The following is a 9,070-nucleotide window of genomic DNA, read 5'->3' on the forward strand; positions in this document are numbered from 1 at the left end:
TATATATTAAAGCATGAAGTTATTTGTTTGTATTCAGTGAAAGGCAAATTGATATGACAGAATTTTTTTTTTTTAAAAAAAAAGGATTCTTACGGAGAGGACAAAAAAAATCAGGATTCCTGAAATAGAGATTTTGTTATGAGTTGAAGCTGCCATTACTCCACATCTTCAAAATTATAATGAAAGTAAAAGAGGAAGCATTAACTGGGCATTTGAGGGCTTTGCCATTATATATGAGCAAATATTTGTTGATTAAATAAATTAATAAAAAACAATAGCTATATGCTGAATTCATTGAAGCATCCAACAAAAAGAAGTCTTCATTAACTCTTATACCTGTGTGCAATATTTGCCTCCTTTTTCTCCTTGAGTTTAACAGACTTGGAGAAAAAATTGGTAGGTGAGACATTGGGGTTGTTGGTCAAGAACCAGGAGAAAACAGTTGTTTTCAAGAGGAAAGGCTCTACCTCTTCAGAGTCTGATCTTGGCCAGAAACTGACCATTTAGGGCACCAGAACTGAAGACAGCTCTAAAGGCTGTCTGCCTGTGTTGGTATGCCGGTTCTCTCCATGACTTGCTTTTCCTCTACAGAGCTGAACTTGTAGCCTCTTTCATATATAACTGGTTGAAACTGATGGAAATTACATGTCTTATCACTTCTTAAAAGAAAAAAAAAATACATAAAATGTAAATCTAAAAGAAATGGGCAATTTTCTTGTACCACTTTATATTTCTGTGTAAGTTACCAAGTGCCAATCATTCCTGCTTTTTAAAATTCACATTTGTCAAGCAGCATGTAAGCTTTCAATGTTGTACAAGAAAAGATAATGCCTCATGTGGAACAGTCACTTATGCCAGTTCTGTGGAAGTGCCTACCTAAAGAGAATTTATCAGATTGCTAGTTTTATAGAAATATTAACAATCTCATTAAATTATACCCTCTACTCTGCAGTCACCATGGCATTCCTGAAGGGAGTCAACAGAGTATTATGGTCCTAGATATAGAATTCTTTATTGACATCAGAGTTACCACTCGTATTTGTAGTATGTACTTTAACTGGTGTAACAAGGCAAATGCCTAAGGATCGTTGTGAATGAAAGCCCCTGTTAAATTTTATTTGGAAGTTAATGGCTATCATAACCCCTTGATATAATGAGCCTTCCCTTAGCTCACAGGAAAGCTCATGGGGGGTGGGGGGGTGAACTTCTAAAATGAGAGGGTTAGAGTCAAAATAATATTTTAGTTTTGCAGCTCTCCAAGGGTATGTAAAGTGAGGGTAACATCTGTGGTCCTGTGGTAACAGAGCAATCTGTTATTAGTGCCATGAGGTAGCAGTATCTTCTATAGACCTGAACAAACAAAACAAGGAAGGAAGTCTATCCTGTTTGAATAACAGTTGACATTGTTCACAGTAAGAAACCTAAACTTCTGTAGAGGAGGTGAAGGAGAAAGTGGCAGAAAGAAGACCTGGTCCCATCTTTGACCACCTCTGTGTGCTGCAGTGTTTGAATGATAGCACTAAGATAACAAAAGGGAGAAAGCTGCCAGCCAGGAAACATTTTAAGACATTGTGATACTAGTAATGCTACCTTCAAATTAGCCCTGGATTGAGTTAAATATCAACGGAAGGGAGTAGAGCCGCGCCGGTGGAATCATCCTTACGAAAAGGAGAGAAATTTAATAGTGTGGTGGTTACAGTAACCACTATCCTGCAAGAAAAATCAATATCTACACAGTGTTAGAATCACACCAAGGGCTCCTGGAGCTGAGCCATTTCAGTGAAGAATAAACTCGGATTCATTAGAGTAGAAAGTCAGAATGTGGTAGGAGGTCAAACATAAATATACCCTGGGCTCTTTTGTCCAGAAACCCAAGATGTTCTCCTTTCAGGATCCGAGCATTTTTTAAAAGCATAGAATTTACAGGGCTGGAAGTGACCTTCGCCATCACTTAGTCCAGCCCCTTCTTTTTACAGATGAGGAAATAGTGGGCCAGAAAGATTACTTGGCTTGCTCCTGTTCACACAGCCAATCTGAAGAGACTTCCCTCATGCCACAGTGCTCATAAATGGCCCTAGGATCTATGACTCAAACCACAAGTATTTATTGTGAGCTTCTTGGGAAGATATTCTGTTAAGCCTGTAAGAAGCATAAAGCCAAATCAGTTGTCTTTTTCTTCTATCATTTTTTGCCATAGAAAAAGATAGATAGGGAATTATGCAATATTTAATGACTAAGTAGCAACATAAAACAATAGTGAAAGAGCTGTCCCAATAGACCATGAATTTTTTTGTGTCTCTTACCAACCCCACATCCTCCACCCCAATACCAAAACAAAATACAAAAACTTTCTGTCTATCTAGGAAGTAGGTTAGGGACACTTGCTCTCTTACTCATACTTCTCCTGGACATCATATTCAGCTTACACCCCAGCTTCTTTTTTGAAAGAAAGCAACATATAAAAGATACAAAGAATAAAAGCCAGTGCAGACCTACAGAACCATTTGCCTCTCAACCTTGCTATACAAGGCTGCTCTAACTATAGTCTTGTACAACCTAGGGAGCAGATTCCATCAGGAGAAACCTGTAGTTGATGCTAGAATGAAGTCCAAGGAGCGCCATCTCTTTGCATTTGCTAAATATGGAGCATTCACGTGCACTTAACATCATCACAGCCTCTAAGAACCAAGGAGTTTCAGGCAAATAAGTAAATCTGGATATCAAATCTGTCCACTTTGTACTATTTAATTCAAACCTTATTGAAATTCCAGAGCTAATGTTAGTTTTTAGATAAATGTCAGCTATTTTTAATGACTAAGTAGCAATGTAAGACAAAGTGAAAGAGCTGTCCCGAGTCCATGATTTTTTTTGTCTCTTACCAACCCCACACCCCCCCACCCCAAAACCCCCACCTTTGTCACCCACACAAAAAGCAGCACATGAAATAAAGAAAATGTAAGATACCCTCCAGGACTGGAGAAGATAATGGCAGGATTTGGTTTAGGGACTGATGGCTGAAAACCAATCTGGCTGATGAAAGCCGACAATATGTGCACAATAATGCCCATACCCCCATGTAAATTCTTTATCTTAGTTTCTACTCCTTAATGTTTTCATATTCATGGCTTCTTGTGAAACCCAGAGAAGTGTATTTGTGGAAAGGCTTTGTTAATGGGCTGTTTGCTCCCTTGCTGTTCCTGTGTTACAGCACAAATGGTGTGTGTTGGCTGAAGGTGAGGTAGCCAGTTACATCTAGGGCTATGATTTTATTCTGAAGCAACCCACTTGTATTTGTAACAGCCTGTCACTGCTCTAGCCAGCTTCTATGAGCCGGCACCCTTACGAGGCGAGAACCTCATTTTATAAAAATGGTGGCAAATTCTATTAGTGATTTTCGTGGCACATTAAGCAAGTTATTATTAGACAGAGCTGACATTTCACATGCAGAAATATTCTTTTTTTGAAAGTCAAGTGTCATTCAAAAGAGGGAGAAATTATTTAGGATTTTTTAAAACATCAAAGAAATCCCCTGAAAACCTATCCTTATAAATACCTCCATCCATGGAGGATTCATGGCTAGAACTGATGGCTTTGATTTTTCTTTGATGCAAACAATAACACCAGAATGGAATGGCTAGGGGAAATGCTCATAAGCAGTGGTCAGGAAAGCAGATTTCTCTTCTATCCACAGCTAGACCCCAGCTCTGATGGGCCAGAGCCCAGCTGAAGGTCGGTATTATTCATTTGCAATGCCTACCAGACAGAAGCTACATCCAACCAGAAGCTCATCCTCCTGCTGAATATATAGATATTACGGCAGTAACGGGGATGCTTGAAGAGTTTTTCACTGTGTTTGCCTTTGGAGGTACACATTTGGCTCAGCAGAAGCTAAACATTTTTAAGAGCACAGTAAGAAATAGGCCAGAAAACATCAAAGCTTTATAGCTTTTTAGAAAACTTGATGGTCTTGCTGGTACAACTCCCTATGATATGGTTCAGTTGTAATAACAATGGAAAGTATATCAGTGCAAAGTGCTGATGAAACATCAGAAAATGTAGCCAAGAGTGTTTTAAACACATTTAAGAACTATTCTTTTGAACTGTGCCTCTTAGCCTTGGAAAACCTCTTCAAGATTTTAAACAGGGCTTTGGATGAACTGCAGAGTGAGAACCTGAAATTATCTCGTGCACTGGAATCAATATCAAGCAATATTTTCTCTTTGAGAGAAATTCAGTCTGACAGAAAAGAGTAGGAGCAATAAGGAAACAGGGACCCTGGTGAAAATGCTTGCCTTAGAACGCACTGTAAAGCAGTACAAATTAGGTGATGTCACTAGAGGCAGAAAACCATAGTGACAGAATAAAATGTTATCTGAGCATCAGAATACTTCATTATCACTACCACAGGTCACTAAGCTTCACAGAATGCATCCATCAGCCTTGATGGCCATTTGTGAGCCATGGCTGGTAGCTAGATGTCACAGTAAGGAGATGCGCGGCCCCTCAATCACGGGAGACCAGGGTTCAAACGGAGGCCTGGGCACAGAATGAGCTTTGTTAGTCTCAAAGTGCTCTCTAGTGGCCAGAAGAGCACAGAATTATCCGAGGCAAGGGATTCACTTCGGGAGAGGGTCCAGAATTAGGGCTAGCTTGGAAAGGCAGAGGAGAGGGGCTTCGCTCCCGAAATCTGCATCTCCTGGATCCATGGGAACAGTTTGGAAGCAAATTTGCAGTTGTGTTGTTACCCATAAATGATTAAACCCTGTTGTGTAATTTCTATGTGATGTACCAGGGAGTTAACAAATTAATGGGGAAATGTCTGGGTTTGAATGAATCCCATGCACATTTCCAGGAGGTTCATTAATGAGAGGTGTTGCTAAGCAGAACATGAAGCACATTTAGCTTGTCCATCCATCAGACAGCACTAATGCTCCGCACTGTGCTCTCAGGCCATCTGGGAAGCAGAAGTGATAAGGTTCAGTGATCAGGCTTGGTAAAGGGAATCATTTCTCAAGTAGCAGTGTATTCCAGGCACAGTCTCATATTTTATTTCCAGCATTCATTTAATCCCTACAAAAACCCTCTAATGTAGTAATCATTATCTGACCAATACCCCTCCTCCTACCTCTGTATGACTAGTGTTGACAGACTACCTGTAAAGGCCAGGGAAAAAATATATTAGGCTTTATGTATTCTCTGTGGCACCAGTGCATATAATCAATCCTACAGTTGTTGTATAAAAACAATCAAGGACATTAGGTAAACCAACAATGGATACTGGCTCTGTCCAGTAAAACTTTATTTATGGACACTAAAATATGAATTTCATGTAGTATTCACATCCCTCAAAACATTGTGGTTTCCTTTTGTTTGTTTTATTTCAGTCATTTAAAAATATACAAACCATTCTTAGCTCAAGGGCCATACAAAAACAGGTAATGAGCTCACATAAAAACATGGGGCTAACTTGGCCACAAATCATAGATTTCCAGACCCTGGATATTCAAATCCCAGGTCACAGGTCTGTAAGTGGTGGCAGCAGCATTTGCTTTGGTCTGAGTGTTTGTTGTCTCCAAAATTTATGTTCAAATGTAATGCTCATGTTATATGTTAATGACATCTGGAGGTGGGGCCTTTGGAGATAATAAAGGTGAGATGAGGCCAGGAAGATGAAAAACTTGTGGCTTTATATGAGGGAGATGTTACCAAACAGAGTAAACTTGCTCTGCCTCACCATGTGGTGCCTGTGCCCCTTGGGACTCTGTGGAGCCCTCACTAGCAGGAAGGACCTCACCAGATGTGGCCATTCAATTTCCCAGCCTTCAAAACTGTAGCCAACCCAGGCACAATGATGCCCTCTGGAGATGGGGCTAAGGCAGGAGGATCCCTAGTTCCAGCCCAGCATGGTCACTTTAATAACACTGTCTCAAAATCAAACAAATTTTAAAAGGTCTGGAGGTATTGCTCATTGTGAAGGCCCTGGGTTCAGTTCCCAATAAAAACAAAAGAACAAAGCAGAGAACAACTGTGAGCCAAATACAACTTTCTTCTTTATAAATAACTCAGTTTTCAGTTATAGCAACAGAAAAAAGACTAAGGCAGCAGACCAGCTCACCTGACTATGTAAGTCCATGCTCATCTGGGTATCATGGGTGCTACCTCTATTGCTGTTATATCTACCTTGCTCCTAGGATCAACACTAGACTATCAGATTTTTTTAAATAAAATTCAAAAGAGAATTTTACAAGCAAGTCAAAATCAGAAAAAGGAAAACAAATGACTGGAGGGTGCCAATAAGGCATTTAAAAATATGCACAGAAAAAAAAATAAAAATAAAAATATGCACAGAGGTCTCAGGAAAACCACAGTATAAAACTTCATGGAGAGTTTGAAGTGAAGAAAGGTACAGTTCTCAAATTCAAAAGGCTTGATATCATATAGGGAACACATTAGAAATTCATGGAAACATAAATATAAAAGCTTGCAGGTGCACATCCAATCACCTTTAGCAGTAGGAAAATCCATGTAACTTGTTGGAGACAGACAACAGGATTCCTGCTTTCGAAGATGTCAGGCATTAATTCACTATCTGAACAACATTTGTAAGCCTATGAAACCCAAGTGAGCAGAACAAAAAAAAGTAAATTTACTGATTTTTCTAGAATTGATATTGTTTTACTTTGAGTTCTCTTGTTTTCCAGCAAAAGTAATGTAGACTTGGTCGTTGTAGATTGGAAATCAGTCAGCTTGGCATTTCCCCTCATGTCTTCTTCTGTGAAACTCTGCTAAATTTCAGGGCAGAAGAGTAGCATTATGTCCTCAGGGAGAAGGAGTTCAGTCCTCACCATCTTCCTGCTCTGTGCAATGAATGGTGTTGTGGGTGTCAATTCCCATCAGCCTCCTCTGAGATGGAACAGGAGCTTTCCTCATTTCAACCTAGAGGTTCTTTTGTGTGTGGCTGCCTACCCACACACTGCTGGCTCAGTGTAGGGAAAATCAGGGACCTTACCCTCATTCCTGTCCTTCACCAGGAAGCAGGCTCAGATGCTTTCTAACTATGCACCCCAAGTATAAGCACAAGGTGGAGGGGGGTTGGGAAACACCATGCAGGACATTTGCTGTCTCTCCAGCTCTCATCTCTACATAAAATTTTTGTCCCCACTCATTTTTTTTCTTCAGAAAATGGTATCAGTTTACTCTTGAGAATTCTTCTGTATCTATTGCTGGGTCCAAAATCTTGGCTCTAATTGCTCAAGAGCTGGTTTCCTTTCTATTTTAATTCCCAGCAGTCTTTCCCTAAAGCCCAAAGTCTCCAGATTAAGGTTTAGCTGGAGAAAGATACTGAGATTTCTTCCCCCCTGAGGTGTGCTTGGGCGTGGGAGAGGCAGATTGTAGGAGAAAGTACAAATTCATATTTTACAATGGCATTCTAACATATATCCTAAAAATACATAGTAAGCATCTATTACATCCCCAATATATATGGTATATATTGCTAAGGAAAACAGATGACATCTTTGTCCTTAAGGAGATCAGTCTGGATGGAAATGGGGGAAGGATATCACTGGCAAGCGCAATGTAGTGGTGGATAGATTGTGTCAACTTGTCCGGGATGATGCCACGGTGGACTTCCGGCTGGTGGGGGTCCCGCCGTGGGGCACAATTGGTTCTGACCCCAGAGTGACTCAGCACAAAGAGACCATATAATGGGGCTGAGGAAGTAGTCAAGTCTTCCACTTCGGAACTTGAGTCTTCACATTAGGCTTGGACTTCGTCACCTGGCTTGCAATGCTGACTCTTCGGCCTCCGGCTTGCAAATAGAGACTTGCAGAGAGCACAACAGTGAGCTTCAGACTTTGGGACTGAACTCCTCAGTCTAGGATGTGCAGACGCCCTCTGCACACTCCCCCATCTGACTCTGCGACTGTTGTAAGCCAATCTTGTAATTCCTTATACATTGTATATCTTGTGTTAATATCTGTTCCTCATATTATATCTGTTCCTCTAAGTAAAACCCTGACCGATACAGGCACAAATCAAAATCACGAGCCCATGAGAGGATACTCAGCAGCTCTGTGAAATCTCTGCTGAAGATATATAATCCAAATCTACTGATGATCAAACATGAAAAAGTCCAATCTAGAGGTCATGTTACAAAAGAATTGAGGTGTAGTCTTCATAAAGTGTCAGTGGCATAAAATTTAAGAGAAGCCTGAAGAGCCATTCTAGGCTGGTAGAGCTAAAGAGACATAGGCTAAAGGCAGGTCCTGGATTAAAACCCTGGGACAACTGTTAGGACTTAAATGGGTCTAAAGATTAGATGGTAGTATGTGCCACTGTTAGCTTCCCAGTTGTGATGGCAATAAATTATACAAAGTTTGTTTATAAAAATACATTGAATTGGTCAGGAGTGATGGGCAGCCGATTGTCAAATGACTCAAAAGAAAACAGTTTTTTGTTGTGTATTGGAAATGCTTTGTTTGCATTTGAGATTATTTTAATAAACATAAAATAAAAAATCCATGAAAACATAAAAGTCCAAGAATAGCCAACACATAGGGGAAGAGGTTAGGAAGAGCTGCTTTGCCGCATGTCAAGATACTTTTCAAAGGTGGTCATTAAGATCATGTGGTACTTATTGGCATTAAGGTAGAAAAGTGGGCTAATGACACAGAATGAAGAACTGAACCCATGATCAGGCCACAGATAAGTGGAGACTCAGAAACTAAGTTAGCACCAACGGTAGTGGGAAAAAAGAATAAATAGTGCTGGATTAATTACAGGTTTGTATGGAAAAATTAAAACTTGACTACAATAAAATATACATGCAAAATGTAACTGGAGGTGAATTATAGATCCAAGTGTGAACACCAAGCAGTAAAACTGCTGGATCAGCACTGTGCAGCAGAAGGGTTAGTTGTTAGAGACATTCAGGGCTTTTACAGCAGTGCACTGGCCACTGTCCTACATGCACCTGAAGTGTAGCTGAAACAACTGAAAAACTGCATCCTTCATCTAGTTTAAAATACTTTCAATTGAAGTAGATACATACAGCCAGTGGCTACTGCAC

The 9,070-nt window shown here is 40.1% G+C and overlaps 1 pseudogene; it reads left to right on the top strand.

The window, feature by feature from the left end:
- Positions 1-3,828: 3,828 nt before the first annotated feature.
- Positions 3,829-9,070, top strand: part of LOC101580931 — a 20,272-nt pseudogene continuing 15,030 nt past the window's right edge.

This window comes from Octodon degus, unplaced genomic scaffold, assembly GCF_000260255.1.
Source record: "Octodon degus isolate 3935 unplaced genomic scaffold, OctDeg1.0 scaffold00114, whole genome shotgun sequence".
NCBI classification, from domain to species: domain Eukaryota; kingdom Metazoa; phylum Chordata; class Mammalia; order Rodentia; family Octodontidae; genus Octodon; species Octodon degus.